The sequence below is a fragment of the Hyla sarda genome, chromosome 12, assembly GCF_029499605.1.
Source record: "Hyla sarda isolate aHylSar1 chromosome 12, aHylSar1.hap1, whole genome shotgun sequence".
Classification (NCBI taxonomy): Eukaryota; Metazoa; Chordata; class Amphibia; order Anura; family Hylidae; genus Hyla; species Hyla sarda.
The window spans coordinates 45,183,065-45,197,924 of record NC_079200.1 but is presented as its reverse complement, the minus strand read 5'-3'; the positions used below and the strand labels follow the sequence as shown (position 1 = coordinate 45,197,924).

Genomic DNA, 14,860 nt, shown 5'->3' with positions numbered 1-14,860 from the left:
TGTATCGCTAGCTATTGTCTACCATACTGGATCCATCCCTGGAATAATACCCACAGTAATCTGAGCCACGTCTTTAATATAGTTGACACAAAGCAAGCATTTTCCTATCCAGCAAAAAGCTAACACTGACCGAACACAGAGCCTAATGTATGAAAACCATCTAGATAAAGGCATCTTGTTGGCCAAGCACAGTTGAGAAGAAGAAGAGGTTGCTGTGGGGCAGTGTTCATACATAAGACCACTGATTCTGAAGCACAGAGCAGTAGCTGTCAATAGCACAGACCTCTCTCAATGATCACACAGAACGGTATATGGAGCAGACCCGGTGACTCAGGGAACACGCGCTTCTACATGAAGTTATGTACGCTACACAGGGTCAGCATACAGCGAAGACCTATCAAGCAGCGGTTACAGGTTCTTAATGTATCTTCGGACATTTATACAGCAGATTGACATGTGGAAATATCATGGTGTGACTGCTGCTAAGCTGCTTTCTTCGTCTCTGCTGTCAGCACAATGCCAATCCAGCTTTGAGCCAAACTGCTGAGTCATGTCTGACATGCAGGTTGCTAGGGATAAGCTGCCTAACAACCAGAAGCTGCAATCCAGCTGTCATGCAGCACTTTCCTAGCAACCATTGTATGTCAACTAGATTATCTGCAGACTAGTGCTAGGGTCACATCTACAGGTGAAACTCGAAAAATTAGAATATCGTGCAAAAGTCCATTGTATTATATTAATGCAACATAAAAGAAAAGGAAGCATGAAGTGCTCCAAAATCTCCTGGTAGACAGATGCGCTGACCCTGGACTTAAAGGACATCTGCAGCCTAAATACACTTATCCCCTATCCACATCATTCAGGAGGCATCCTGGCTCATCGCCGGAGGGGGTCCTGAGACCCCCTCATATTGGCGATCCTCACAGTTCGCCGGTAAATACTCACCGGCGGTCTGCGGCACTTCCAGGTCACATGTGACCCCATGACCCAGATAAGGATGATCATCCTCCATACAGTACTGGGAGGTGGCAGTGTTGCCACCCCCCCCAAGTACAGCTATGATTGGGGGGCCGTAGTGACCGCACCAATCACAGCAGTATGGGGAGGTGTGTGTAGGAGCATGTTGCGCTGTTCTGACCACCATTTCTGAGAGATCTGGTGTGCAGGACAGAGCCCACTTTCTGTGGCCTCTTGGCACAGAAAGCAGTCAGGGAAAGCTTTAGATTAGGTGGGGACCGTTAGGCGTTTAACCTGTTTAAGACCCAGGGCGTACCTGCACGCCCTGAGTCCGCTCCCGTTCTATAACGCGGGGCCCCACGCCATAGCGGTTCGGGCCCGGCCTCTAACAACGGCCGAGAACCGTGGCTAAAAGCGCGCTGCACTCATCGCGGTGCCGCGCGCTATTAACCCTTTAGACGTGGCGTTCAAAGTTGAACACTGTGTCTAAAGTAAAAGTAAATCACTGCCAGTTAGCTCAGGGGGCTGTTTGGGATCGCCGTGGCAGCATCCTGAACAGCTTACAGGACAGCCGGAGGATTCCTACCTGACTCCTCGCTGTCAGATCGCCAAATGACTGCTCAGTGCCCGAGGTCCGATCAATACAAAAATGGTACCGCTATCACGGCGCAAAAAAAAAAAAAAAAAAAAAAAAAGAGCCCTCATACTGCCCCATACACGGAAAAATAAAAAAGTTATAGGGGTCAGAAGATGACAATTTTAAACGTATACATTTTCCTGCATGTAGTTATGATTTTTTCCAGAAGTACGACAAAATCAAACCTATATAAGTAGGGTATCATTTTAATCGTATGGACCTACAGAATAATGAGAATGTGTCATTTATACAGAAAAATGTACTGCGTAGAAACGGAAGCCCCCAAAACTTACAAAATAGCTTTTTTTTCAATTTTGTCTCACAATGATTTTTTTCCCCCCATTTCGCCATAAATTTTTGGGTAAAATGACTGACGTCATTACAAAATAGAATTGGTGGCGCAAAAACTAAGCCATCATATGGATTTTTAGGTGCAAAATTGAAAGAGTTGTGATTTTTTTTTAAAAGGTAAGGAGTGTACCATCCGTAGGTGTCTAAGGGTCCGTAGCACCTTCAGCTGCATGACCCTGGCCCTACTGGGTCGCTGCAGTCTGCCGCCAGCGTCTTTTTTGGCGATAATCTGTTTTTTTCCTGCTAATCGTGTGGCCGGAGCCTCTTAGCTATAAAGAGCGGTCCGTTACCGTTAGCTAAAGCCCACCCGACAAAGATCAGTCCCATAGTACTGATCCGCTGTAGCTTTGTCAAACTTCAGAGAGCGAAGGGGAGGGGCGGTCGGATTTTTTCACGGGTTTGAATTTATCACCTCACACCGGCCCTGCTTGCCCGAAGCCGGGCTAAGGGCCGGAAAAATTCACCTGCCCAGCGCCCGAAACTGCATGTCCCAGGCGTCGGGCAATAGGAATTCCACATCCCTGGGATGTATTTCCATAGTCAGGGGAAAAAGCCCTCCAATATATGAACCCCAATTCCTCCAATTACCCCTTGTAAAAAAAAAAATAAAATTACAATTTATGGCCCACTTTTCAAAAAACCTGTGAGGTGTAAGTACTCACTGTACCCCTTGGTACCTTCCTAGAGGGGTGTAGTTTCCAAATTTTTTTTTTTTTTATGATTTTAGGTCAGAACCTCAACCATTGCAGTGCAAATCACCACTTTAGGCCTCAAATCTCATTGTTGCTGTCTCACTCCTAAGCCCTGTTTTGCACCCGCATAGTGCTTTACTGCCATATATGGGGTATATCCTTTTTCTAGAGAAATTGGGCTACAAATTTTGTGAAGCTTTTTTTCTCTTACTACTTTTTGGTTAATACTAAAATTTTTGTTTAATACCAGCATTTCAGTGTTAAAAATCAATTATTTCACTTATAAACTGTTAAAAAAATTTGAGGTGTAAGTACTCACTATAACCCTTGTTACGTTCCTTGAAGGGTGTAGTTTCTAATATGGTGTCACATGTGTGGGGTTACTGCTGTTGGGGGCTTTGTAAATGCACATGGCCCCCGACTTCAATTCCAACAAACTTTTCAATCCAAAAGCCCAATGGCGCTCCTTCTATTCTGAGCATTGCAGTGCACCCACAGACCTCTTTACATCCACATATGGGGTATTTTCTTGCTTTTTGCCCTATTACCCCATGTGAAAGTGAAACATTTGGGGTAACATTATCAACAAAGTCGCATTTTTCACTTTTACAGCCCACTGTTCAAAAAAAACTGAGGTGTAAGTACTCACTGTAACCCTGGTTACATTCCTGGAGGGGTCTAGTTTCCAAAATGGTCTCACATGTGGGGGGTTTCTGCTGTTCTGGCATCATGGGAGGTTTGTAAATGCACATGGCCCCCGACTTCCAATTCCAGAAAAAATTCTCTCTCCAAAAGTCCAATGGCAATCCTTCTGTTCTGAGACCTGTAGTATGCCAGCAGAGCACTTAACGTCTACATATGGGGCGTTTTCTTAATCGGGAGAAATTGGGCTTAAAATTTTGGGGTCCATTTTCTCCTAATACACCATGTGAAAATGGAAAATGTGGAGTAACACCATAATTTAAGTGTTAAAAATCAAATTTTCCATTTTCACATCCAACTTCAATGCAAAGTCGTCAAACACCTGTGAGGTGTTAAGGCTCACTATACCCCTTTTTACGTTACTTGAGGGGTATAGTTTCCAAAATAGTATGCCATGTGTTTTTTTTTTTTTTTTTGTTATAGCACCATGGGGCCTTACTAAATGTAACATGTTCCCCAAAAACCATGACAGCAAAAAAAAAAAAAAAAAAAAAAAATTTAAAAACCCCACAGTTGCTCTTTCCCTCTTGAGCCATATCGTGAGCCAACATGAGGTATTTCCATACTCTAGAGAAATTGGGCTACACATTTTGGGGGGCTTTTTCACCAAATACCACTTTTAAAAATGAAAAAAAAAAAAAAAAAAAAAAATGGGGCTACAAGAACATGTTAGTGTAAAAAATACAGATTTTGATTTTTCTCCTCCACTTTGCTGCTATTCTTGTTAAACACCTAAAAGGTTAAACTTTCTGAATGTCATATTGACTACTTTGAGGGGTGTAGTTTCTATAATGGGGTAATTTGTGGGGTATTTCTCACATAAAGGCCCCTCAAATCCACTTCAAACTTAACTGGGCCCTGAAAAATTCAGATTTTGAAATTTTTATGAAAATTTTGAAAATTGCTGCTGAACTTTGAAGCCCTCATGTCTTCAAAAAGTAAAAACATGTCAACTTTATTATGTCAACATAAAGTAGACATTGTATTTGTGAACCAATTTATAATTTATTTGGAATATCTATTTTCCTTACAAGCAGAGAGCCTCAAAGTTAGAGAAATGCTAAATTTTGGACTTTGGAATTTTTTTGCACGCACGCCATTGACCGAGCGGTTTAATTAATTATATATTTTTATAATTCGGACATTTCCGCATGCGGTGATGCCATATATGTTTATTTTTGTTGTGTTTTTTTTTTTTATTGGAAAAGGGGGGTGATTCAAACTTTGGGGAGGAGGGGAGGAGTTAAATGATCTTTATTCACTTTTTCTTTTCACTTTTTTTTTGCAGTGTTATAGGTCCCATAGGGACCTATTACACTGCACACACTGATCTTCATTGATCACTGGTTTCTCAGAAGAAACCAGTGATCAACGATTCTGCCGCATGACTGCTCATGCCTGGATCTCAGGCACGGAGCAGTCATTCGGCGATCGGACAGCGAGGAGGCAGGTAGGGGCCCTCCCGCTGTCCTGTAAGCTGTTCGGGATGCCACGATTAGCCGCGGCTATCCCAAACAGCCCGACTGAGCTAGCCGGCAACTTTCAATTTCACTTTTAGCCGCGCGGCTCAGCTCTGAGCGCGCGGCTAAAGGGTTAATAGCGCGCGGCGCCGCGATCGGCGCTGCACGCTATTAGAGGCGGGTCCCGGCGTCATAGTGACGCCGGGACCCCCCTCTAATAGCGTGCAGCGCCGATCGCGGTGCCGCGCGCTATTAACCCTTTAGCCGCGCGCTCAGAGCTGTGTAACCCCACGTTATATCAGGAGAGCAGGACCAAGGACGTACCGGTACGTCCTTGGTCCTTAAGGGGTTAAGGTGAAAATGAGCTGCATCCTTAAGGGGTTAACACAAACTACAAATGTATCAATAAAGCTAAACCATTACCCAGAAGCAGCCCACTCATGAATGAGACATGGCTCCTGCCCACACACTTCTATAGACATGATAAAACTGCCTATAAAACACAATGTAACTAGCCTAACCTTTATTTTTTTTTATAATTCAGACAGGAGAACGTGATGAAGATGTGAAATGTAGGAGGATTTCTGTAACACAAAGATTTTATGCTTCAAACGTATGAACAGTTATTTCTTTACAGTCACCAGACAATACATGAGATTTCCTAACACCACTATAATAGTAGGCAAAGTAACATCTACTGAACACCAAACTCCTTAAAAAGACACAACTGCTTTCATCCAGAAATAGTGCCCCACCTGTCTACAGGTTGTGTGTGGCATTGCAGCTCAGTCACACACACCTTAAGTGCAGCTAAACTGCAATACCAGATGCAGGACCTATCTGCTCAGCCAGTCACTGGCTAAGACAGGACACCACTATGGCCAGTGAATGGCCGAGCGGGCAGGTCCTACTCCAAGCTTTCACAATTGGCAGGGCTGTTTTTACAGCATTTAGTGATATGCTTTACAGCAATCCCCATGAAAAGATAAACAACGAACATCTCCAGACCCTATTCTTTGTATGGGGCAGGCTCTCTACAGGGGAGAGGGAGGCTGGGCTGCTATTGTCTTCTCTGTACACTGTTGTCACTTTACTGTACATATTACTTTCCAGTAGCCTCACACCAGGAAGTCTCAGCTTAATAATAGGCCTACTAGCCAGACAGAAAACTACAAGATTTCAGGATAATATTTCCGTATATACTCGAGTATAAGCAGAGTTTTTCAGCACGATTTTTCGTGCTGAAAATGCCCCCTCGGCTTATACTCGAGTGAACTCGCCGCCTGTCAATCCCTTCTTCACTGGTCTTCAACCTGCGGACCTCCAGATGTTGCAAAACTACAACTCCAAGCATGCCCGGACAGCCATCGGATGTCCGGGCATCCTGGGAGTTGTAGTTTTGAAACATCTGGAGGTCCGCAGGTTGAAGACCACTGCGGCCTTCGTCATCATCCAGACCCCCCTTTAAGTTTTCACTCACCTCCCGTCAGTGTGAAGGAAGGGTGAGCTGGTCCGGGCCATCTATGCTGCAGGGACTGTCCGGTGGGGGGGGGGGGGGGGGGTTAGTCGTTCCGGGCTGTCCATCTTCACCGCTCCTGGCTGTCCCCGGACTAGTGACGTTGCCTTGACGACAACGCACAGGGACGTCCCTGTGCGTCATTGTCAAGGCAACGTCACTAGTCCAGCCCAGAGCGGAGAAGAGGGGCTCCCGGTGAAAATGGACAGCCCGGAACGACTAACCCACCCCACCGGACGGTCCCTGCAGCATAGATGGCCCTGACCAGCTCACCCTTCCTTCCCACCGAGGGGAGGTGAGTAGAAAACATATATATTATATAAATAAGAAAATATTGTTTTATATATATATCTAACATTTTTTTTATATAAAATGTATATAAAAATATATTTCGATAAAAATTTTAAAAATTATATACATTTTTTTTAAATATATATTAAAATGGGTAAAATGGAAAATTTTAAAAATTGTTTTAAAGTATGTTGAACAAAATCTTGATTAAAACAGGTCATTTCCTGATGACAAAAGCCCTTTATAAAAAGGAAACCCTCATTGTGGTTTTCAAGCAGCTGCTGACTTGCGTTTGGCACGTTGCTTAGCAACAAATGACGTGGCTGGTGGGTGACACAGGTCGGATCTGTACAGTCGTCATGGGGGCTTACAGCAATAAATACTGTGGAGACACACTTTAGATGGCAGATTTCTGTCACTCTTCTTATTCTGAATATGGCCTGTAGGAATCCATGGGCTTGCTGCAGAAGCTACGCCGATTTTCCGTCATTTAAATTTCTGCAGAAGTACTGCTGTGTGTGAATTCACCCAAGAAATAAAAAAAGGCCACGATGGTACAACGCAACAATAGGAGCCAAGCTTAGGCAGCTGCAGGCAGGACCTGTTCTGCTCTTCCTGAAACTCATTTCCTGGACGGTCCCGCACGTGACCAGCAACTGCTGAGAGAGCACATGACCCGGACGTCAGGCACAGCAAGCCGGAGAGACAGCATGCAGCCACAGAGCAGTTCCTTAACCCCTTAACGACGCAGGACGTAAATGTACGTCCTGGTGATGTGGTACTTAACGCACCAGGACGTACATTTACGTCCTGAGCATAACCGCGGGCATTGGAGCAATGCCGGCATCATGCGCGGCAGGTCCCGGCTGTGGATCGCAGCCAGGGACCCACCGGTAATGGCGGACACCCGCGATCCCGTGGACGTCCGCCATTATCCCCTCAGATGCCGTGATCAATACAGATCCCGGCATCTGCAGCATTGCAGTCACTTAACAGGATGATCGGATCGCCCGCAGCGATCCAATCATCCTGCACGGCAGACGGAGGTCCCCTCACCTGGCTCCGCTGTCTACCGGGAGTCTTCTGCTCTGATCTGCCTTCCCGCAGACCAGAGCAGAAGATGACCGATAGCACTGAACAGGATTAGCAATCGAATGGTTGCTATAAATAGTCCCCTATGGAGACTATAAGAGTGTAAAAATAAAAGTTAAAGTTAAAAAAAAATTTGAAAAACCCCCTCCCCCAATAAAAACGTAAATTGTCCCATTTTCCCTATTTACCCCCAAAAAGTGTCCAAAAGGTCCAAAATAAAAAAATGTATAACATTTTATTCCAAAATTTTTTTAAATAAAAAATGTAATAAAAGTTTTGTATAAGCAAATATGGAATCAATAAAAAGTACAGATCACGGCGCAAAAAAATGAGCCCTCATACCATCACTTATACGGGAAAATGAAAGAGTTATAGGTCTTCAAAATAGGGGGATCTTAAATGTACTAATTTGGGTAAAAAGTTTGCGATTTTTTTTTTAAGCGCAACAGTAATAGAAAAGTATGTAATCATGGGTATCATTTTAATCGTATTGACCCAAAGAATAAAGAACACACGTCATTTTTACCGTAAATTGTACGGCGTGAAAACAAAACCTTCCGAAATTTGTAAAATTGCGGTTTTCTTTTTAATTTAACCACACAAATAGTATTTTTTGTTTGCTCCATACATTTTATGGTAAAGTGAGTGATGGCATTACAACGGACATCTGGTTGCACAAAAAACAAGCCCTCATACTAGTCTGTGGATGAAAATATAAAAGAGTTATGATTTTTTGAAGGGGAGGAGTAAAAAACAAAAAGCATAAAAATAAAATTCTTTGAGTCCTTAAGGTCCAAATGGGCTGAGTCCTTAAGGGGTTAAAGCAGTGTTTCTCAACCAGTGTGCCTCCAGCTGTTGCAAGACAACAACTCGCAGCATGCCCGGACAGCCGTTTGCTGTCCCAGCAAGTTGGGAGTTTTAGTCTTGCAACAGCTGGACGCACGCTGGTTGAGAAACACTACCTTAAAGGGGTTATCCACCATAAGGTGATTTTTAGTACATACCTGGCACCTGGGGCTAAATGGCTATGTTGTGAGATTACCATGACATTCATTTTGTGAGCTGGGTATTTCCTGTTTGAGTTAGTTCTCTGAAACTACACATCCCATAATTCCTTTTTTGTAAGCGTGAGCTCACTTTACTCCTTCCCACACATCAGCCACCCCATCCATTGAAACCAAAATGAGTTGCATTCCATTGAAAAAGACCAGTGTTTTCCAACCAGGGTGCCTACAGCTGTTGCAAAATTATCTTTCACCCAGCAGTCACTCCACCCATTCAACAGGACAGGCTCCCTATGCACACCTGACTAGTGATGTCATGTCTCGACGCACTGCAACCTGGGAAAACCCGAGACCTGAGTAATTGCTGTAATGCTGTTACATACTGATATGCAAATCACAGAAGAATTGCGAGACCACCGTCATACACAGGGACAGAAATTATATTACGAACTACACTAACTTTACAGTCACTGTAGCATAGTCAAAAAATAATAATCCCCTTTAGGGTAGGGTCACACGTAACGGATCTGCAGCGTATTTTATGCTGCGGATCCGCTGGTGACACGACCCATTTTGTGCCTCCAGCTGTTGCCACCCCCGCCACCTAGCATGCTCGCAGTGGCAATCCACCCCTACGAGCAGATACACAGTGCTGAGTCCACTCAGACATCGCAGTGCAGCTGCAATGTCCGAGTACACTGCACAAGTGTAGTGCACTCAGGCATCGAGGCTGCTCCGCCAACACTCAGGCCCCCCAAGATTGCCGCTGTGAGCAGGACAGGGGTGGGGGGAAAAGGGGGTGGCAACAGCTGGAGGCACAAAATTGGTCAGTTCACTGGCAAATCTGCAGCGTAAAATACACTGCGGATCAATTACATGTGATCCTACTCTTAAAAAGGAATGTCTGGTCAAGGGTCAATGCACAACATTGCCGGATCCATGCCTAATCCCATTCAACCCAATGAGAAGAACAGAGTCAGCTAGTGACACCAATTGGCTCATTTTCCAACCATATGTGGTTTTAGACCTGGACTGAAAACCGCAGCAGACCGCAGGTTTCAGTCCAGGTCAAAAGCCGGATATGGTCTGAAAATAAACATACCGGAGTCTATAAGCACACATTCAGCTCATTGGATTGAATGGGTTACAGCCCAAGATGCAAAAATGCACAAAACGTGGCGTGCATGTACCCCTAAAAACCCCATTTACAAAGATCCTATTAGAAAATTGGAGGAGGCGGCCTTTCTATTCTCTTTAAAATGGTAAAGAAAGATTTTCCTGTATTATAAAGAAAACACAATGATATGAAGAGACCTGTGTAATGATCAACTTCCCCTGCAAGAATACTGTACACCTACTGCCAGCTGATCCCTTGGGAAGTAGGGACTGCCAAAGCGAACAACCCCTTTAAAGGTTTAGACAGTTTAACGAGAATCCCAAGTCGTCTCAGCGCTCTTATTTAGTAAGAAGTCCATTGTATACATGTGCAGTGGTCCCCAACTTTTGGCCCTACAGCTGTTGCTTAAAGGGGTACTTCACCACTAGACATCTTATCCCCTATTTAAAGGACACCCTGGTGTTCTGAACATTAATGGTCAGAATGCTGGTTTCGGGCAGCCGTAGTCGTGACATGCCATTCATGTCGGGTCGGAGATTGCGGGGGTCCCAGCTCCAGAGAAAAAGTTGACCATAGCAACCAATCAGATCACTTTCATTTTTCAGAGGCCTTTTCAAAAATGAACGAAGCGATCTGATTGGATACTATAGGCAAGTCAGCAACTTTTCATCTGGACAGGTCTTTATAAACTTCCCCCAATATCTCTAGGCGTGGAGTACCCCTTTAACTATTCTGTTAGCCTCTGCCACGGATCCTAGCAAAAATCCTGGACCAAAGAGTGCTGCATGCAGTGCTATTATGTCTGGTAAATTGCCAGAAACCAGACACACCCCATTCATTGTCGAGAATAGCATTCTCTTGGTTCTTCTGCTCCTATGATGGAGTAGAACAGAAAGGACGAGCGGAGACATGACTAAGGCCTAAGGTGACCACACACGTCAGACATCTCTCCTCTTAGTTTACCATGACCAAAAGGATTGGGCAATTGAAATTTTCACCATGCCTGATCTTACTCTTCCCCCAACATCTGCAGTCCAGGGATACTTGAGAAACTAACCCGTACAGATGATCGCCTGGTCCCACAAATTAGGGTGTTCAGGCGCCACACCTTATGTGTAAGCGGCCCTTCAGGTCCCTTGGGAATAAAGGATCCTCTCAAGATCAGAGACCGACATTTAGTGCCGTCACCAGGGAATGCCACCTCATATGACTGTTCTGACAAGGTAGCCTAGATTTTTCTTAGGCTGCATTCACATCACGATTTCTCCATCCAACCTGAGTACACGATTTGTATAACTTAAAATCGTATGAAATCGTATAAAGTCGGATCAATTGATCTCCATTAAAAAAAATAATAAAAAAAATAAATCTCATTTATTACACACATCCGACTTCACATGATTTTTGTTCAGTTCTGAAATCATGGTCAACCCCGATTTCAGACCTGAAAAAAAATCGTGTGATATCAGATGCAGATCAAATCGGATGTGTGTAATGGATCCGATTTTTTAATGGAGGTCAATGGATCCGGCTTTATATACGATTTTAAGTTCAAAAAATCGTGTACTCAGGTCGGATGGAGAAATTGGAGAAATCGTGATGTGAACGCAGCCTTATTCTCACACAGTGGTCTCCAAACATGTAGCCCTCCAGCTGTTGCAAATCTACAACTCCCAGCATGCCCGGACAGCCGTTGGCTGTCCGGGCACGCTAGGAGTTGTAGATTTGCAACAGCTGGAGGGCTACATGTTTGGAGACCACTATTCTAGGCACAAATCTGATTTGCAGAACTATTTTATTACAGCACAGTAAAAAGTCTTCCTTCCAGACTGGTAATAAATGACCAGATAATCTATAAGGGCATCTGAATGCTGGTTATATATTACCTAACTCTGGGAAGTGTATTCAATAAGTACCACAGTTCTAATGGGGCATTAAAGGGGTACTCCGGTGGAATTTTTTATTTTATTATAATTTTTTTAATCAACTGGTGCCAGAAAGTTAAGACAGATTTGTAAATTACTTCTATTAAAAATTCTTAATCCTTCCAGTACTTAGCTGCTGAATACTACAGAGGAATTATTTTCTTTTTGGAACACAGTGATCTCTGCTGACATCTCTGTCCATTTTAAGAACTGTCCAGAGTAGGAGATAATCCCCATAGAAAACATATGCTGCTCTGGACAGTTCCTAAAATTGACAGAGATGTCAGCAGAGAGCACTGTGTTCCAAAAAGTAAAGAATTTCCTCTGTAGTATTCAGCAGCTATTAAGAACTGGAAGGATTAAGTTTTTTTTACAAATCTGTTTAACTTTCTGGCACCAGTTGATTTAAAGAAAAAAAAGTGTTTTCCACCGGAGTACCCCTTTAATACTTCTAGGGAAGGTCTGCAGGCCTCAATATGGGGATGACCGATTGTTTTCTATCGTCACATACACAGTTCGGCCTCATCTGCCAAGTCCAAAGTCTGGGAAGCATGTGGAGAAGATGAAGGACTGAAGGCGAGTATAGGGAAATATGCAGTGTGGTAGAGATCCAAGCTTCTCCACTGCAAAGACTCGAAACGCATTAAGATTTTTATTGCCGTCCCAAATATATGTTATAGTTTACAAGCACCTTCCGATCTCTATGCTCATGTCTAACCAACTTACCAGGGCCAAATAAAACCAAGACGCTTTAAAAAAAAAATTTAAATAAAAATCCACGCCCAAACGTGAATAGACTTCAATGACTGAAACTCAATCCAGGTCATATGAAAGAGACCACATATCGATGTTACCTGAGGGCGAGCAAGAAGAACCTGACTGACAGCTGCCTATGGCCGGGCATGGAGGCCATCATCAGGAATGTGGTAGCAAACCAATGGGGTCCTTCATGGACAAAGATACCTATGATGTGATCAGATTATGCGCTGGAGGCAGCATTATCTCTATCAACCAGGGGGACCCCCAGAGATCTCCGGACCCTGGATCAGTGAGGACCGCGTGACGCATCAAACTCCATTTCTATAGGAGTGCGGAAAAGACCCAAGTACAGCGCTCGAGTATTATCGGTGCTCCCATAGAAATGAATAGAGTGTGCGCCGTATAACAGAGGACGACACATGCTTCTCAGAGAGTAGAGGCCCCGTTTCGGAGATCACGGGGGGGTGCAGGCATGCAGAACCCCGCAGTCAGCTACTTATCCCTACTGTGGAAAGGGGATAAGTTCCGTTTTGCTGGAGTTCTCCTTTAAAGGGAACCAATCATCAGATGTTACCTTATATAACGCTTGGCAATATCTTTATCCTCACCCTCCTCGGAGAACATTCCTGCCCACAGTGATGGTGAACATATGAAGTTATAAACTAGTCACCGCCACAGCCCTAAGAAGTCACCTGGGCAGGGAGCTCCTCTTATCTAGTCCCGTTACTGCGGACAGCAGCAATGACAAGTCGCGTCATCGCTCTGCTCACTGAACATACGGAGCAGAGCGATGACACGGCCCGTCAATGAAGGGGAGGGGGCATCGCTGCCGGCAGTAGTAACGGGAGTGGGTAAGAGGAGCTCCCCGCCCAGGGAACTACTTAGAGCCATGGCGGTGCCTAGTTTATAACTTCATATCTTCACCATCCATGGGGGGCAGGAGCGTCACCCGGGGGCTGGTGAGGATAAAGATTTATACTCTATATAACGCTTTGCCAAGAATTATATAGGGTAAAATCTGATGATTGGTTCCCTTTAATGGACCAGCTTATTTTGTCACCCCCACCTCCCAATCACACGCATGTTCAGTTTGGCCAAGCGTGCATGTGCTCTCTGTGGGGAGAGGAAAGAAAGCCATTGCTCTAAAAGACAGCGCCGGCGCTCACCCACCCCAGGACGGCGCCGGCGCTCACCCACCCCAGGACGGCGCCGGCGCTCACCCACCCCAGGACGGCGCCAACGCTCACCCACCCCAAGAGGGCGCCAACGCTCACCCACCCCAGGACGGCGCCAACGCTCACCCACCCCAGGACGGCGCCAACGCTCACCCACCCCAGGACGGCGCCAACGCTCACCCATCCTAGGACGGCGCCAACGCTCACCCACCCTAGGATGGCACCAATCACATATCTAAGGACTGTGCCAACGCTCACATATCTAAGGACTGCACAAAATCTCATATCTAAGCAAGGACAGCACCAACTCGCATTTAAGAATGGCCACCGCCACCACTGAGGTACAGCCTGGATATCTATTTGATAGACATCTCGTTGGTAAAGGCCGTGACATTACAATACATGAAGGATAATTCCGCCCTAGACACACCTGATAGACCATACAGGAGCCGCATTATGCTGGCTGAGCCCCCATTACCTCCTGACAGCGCACGCGCACACCCTCACTACACACAGACCCATCTACAGCCCGGTAAATCACGGTTTCCCCCTGTCCATTTCTCACCACAGCTTCTCCTTCACCGACTTCCTGCTCTCGCCACCTCTTCCTTGCCGATCGGTCACACGAAATGGCGGCTGTTGCTGACGTCACCGAAGGAAGAGTGCCGGAACTACTAGGGATTGCGCATGCTCAAATGCCAGCCAATCACAAGCTTCCACTCTTAACCCGTGGGTGTGCTCTGGTCACGTGCCCTCGACCAAACCAATAGGAATCCTCTGCGCCTCTCACAGGAAGCAGTAAGAGTGGCCATATTACTAATATTAACAGCGTTCCTTTACGATAGCTCATCCGGGTAACGGGAGTTATTACGTTTTCCCTCCTCGGCTCATGCTGAGGACGTTACATTAGCAGCTCCGCTCTTCTGGCTGCAGTCATATAGTCAGTAACAATGTGTCGTACAGTTTCCATGGTTACGGCTCGCCATTCATTGCTATAGGGTGAAGTAAAAGAGAGAGTTCCGCATTTTGGCCAATCTTGATTTAAAACGTCATAGTTCCGGTTACGCCCAACCGGTCCGAGTACCAATCGGGTTCTGATTCGTTTGACATACAAGGTGGGCGTGGCCTCTTCCTTAGGACTATATAGTTGTGGAGGTTCCGCCTTACTATATTTAGCCTATG

General features: G+C 45.2%; 1 protein-coding gene across 1 annotated transcript in view; it reads right to left on the bottom strand.

The window, feature by feature from the left end:
* LOC130297025 (ADP-ribosylation factor 1-like) overlaps nt 1-14,382 on the bottom strand; it is a 32,366-nt gene extending 17,984 nt beyond the window's left edge. The window contains exon 1 of the mRNA XM_056549177.1: nt 14,244-14,382. The gene's annotated coding sequence lies outside the window, so the exon portion shown is untranslated. The remainder of the gene's footprint in view (nt 1-14,243) is intronic.
* Nucleotides 14,383-14,860: the final 478 nt, after the last annotated feature.